The sequence below is a fragment of the Pteropus vampyrus genome, unplaced genomic scaffold (assembly GCF_000151845.1).
Source record: "Pteropus vampyrus isolate Shadow unplaced genomic scaffold, Pvam_2.0 Scaffold130, whole genome shotgun sequence".
NCBI lineage: Eukaryota > Metazoa > Chordata > Mammalia > Chiroptera > Pteropodidae > Pteropus > Pteropus vampyrus.
This window is the reverse complement of record NW_011888911.1, coordinates 398883-400866: the sequence shown is the minus strand read 5'-3', so window position 1 is coordinate 400866 and position 1984 is coordinate 398883. Positions and strand designations below refer to the sequence as shown.

The 1984-nt window shown below is 38.7% G+C and overlaps 1 pseudogene; it reads right to left on the bottom strand.

Annotated features, from left to right (window-relative positions):
* Window positions 1-604: 604 nt before the first annotated feature.
* LOC111744256 lies at window positions 605-723 on the bottom strand (annotated as a pseudogene).
* Window positions 724-1984: the final 1261 nt, after the last annotated feature.

The window sequence follows — 1984 nt, the reverse complement described above, 5'->3', positions numbered from 1 at the left end:
ACTCCAGCAGCAAAGACCTGTGAATTCTCCTCCCTCATTTGCTGTTTATGTCAGTGTAGAGATATATCCTGCTTTATAAAGTTTACATAGTACTTCCAAATATTGTATCTCAATTATTCCTGAATGCACTACTGTGAAATAGATTGGACAGTTATTACTGTCATTTTATGCAAGAGAAAAGTGATGCTCAGAAAAGTTAAAGCACTTGGTCTAAAGTCCCAAAGAACTAAGCCTCCTACCCAGGTCTCCTAACTCCAGTCTCTTTTGTCCTAGGATGGAATGGAATTATTTCAAAAGATACATAACAGAAAACAGAGATATTAAATGATTTATCTTAAATTATACAGCCATCTCAGATTAAATAACTTTTTCCTGGAACATTAGTGACTGACAATCAAGGTCCTTTACTGTCATTTAAAGAAAACATAGGCACTGATAATCTGTAAAGTTGAACACCAAACAAGGCAAAATATTCTTGACCTGCCCATGACTTGCTCAGTGAATACTTTTTTTGTCACTTATTATGTACTCAGGCAACCCTTGGTTGACCTCATAGATTGCAAGGACCCTGTCAGTTTACAATCCCTTATTTTTTTATTTGTTATGTCTACAGCACCCCGTCTTCCTAGGTGGTCTCCCATCCAAGTACTAACCAGGCCTGATCCTGCTTAGCTTCCGAGATCAGACTGGATCAGGCTTGTTCAGGGTGGCATGGCTGTAGACTGTACTTGAGAATCTCGCTGGACACTTTATGTATATTTAAATTTACTTCATTTGAACTCTATAAGTTAAATATCACTAATCCAGTTTTTCAGATGAGAAATTAAGGCTTCGAGGAAACAATAAAACACCCAAGTCATATTCCTATCAGTCAAGGGAGAGCATGATGCCTGTGACTTGGGGCCCTGTAGCTATTTATGGCTCAAGTCCTACCTGGGAGCAAGGCAAAAGGGTATCAACAAAATCAAAATTAAAACGCAGTCTGTTCTAAAGTTCATATCCTTTCTTCTACTTCCTTGTTCCTCCACAAGTAAAGATTATTCCTGAACTAAAGCTTCTCCTTCTTCTCTAAATAGGAATAACAGGGTGCATTTTCTAACCCTTTGAAGATCTCTGCAGATAATACATATTCATTAAATAATAGTTACAACCCTCTTGAAAACACATTGCCTATTACTGCTACAATCTTGACTTCATTTATTTAATCTCTCTATAAACTTTGCATAATTTGCCTTATTTCCCATGTGAGAATTACAGTGTTAGAGTAAGTAGAAGTTAAAAACAACACAATCCCCTGTAGTATAGTGAATTGGATCGTCACAGCCCAATTTAGAAAGCAATTTTCCTAAGACATGTTTTCTTTAAAACCAAGGAAGGAGCCTCCACTGTGAATGCTTTTAGCTACAAAAGGCAGTGTGTAATCGCAATGAGATAATCCAGGAGCAATGAGTTTCTCAGAGACTTCGATTATCTGATTTCCTTTGTTTACTCCCTGCAATGGGCACAAGCAGAACTAGTGTGGTCAGTGCCTGCTTTGCCTCAGTTCTCTGGTTCTCTTAAACTCAAGCCTTGTTCATCACCTTCTTCCTCTTACTCCCTCCAAAGCAGTAGCTCCTAGTCTCCTTTTCTACCCAGCTAATTCTCTTAAAAGATTTGAGAGCCTGATGGGTAGCCCCAGTAGGTGCCCTGCTCCATGCTTGACAAAGTCATTTGGGTAGCCCAGCTATAGCTGCCTCATGACTTACCTTTGCAGAATGTTTGTATTCTCCCTCCTACATCTCTAGAAACAGGAGCAAAGCATCATTCCAAATGAGGAAATTTCCCCAACATATATACTTTGGAGTAGTAGCTTCTTCCATCGTTACCTTCTTGGTCAGTATTTTAGAAACACTGCATAGTCTACTTCCTGTCTCAGTGATTAGTATTGCATACTAGCTTGTTAAACGGTAGGAGAAATTCTGCAGTGAAGAAAACTGTTTGGTTT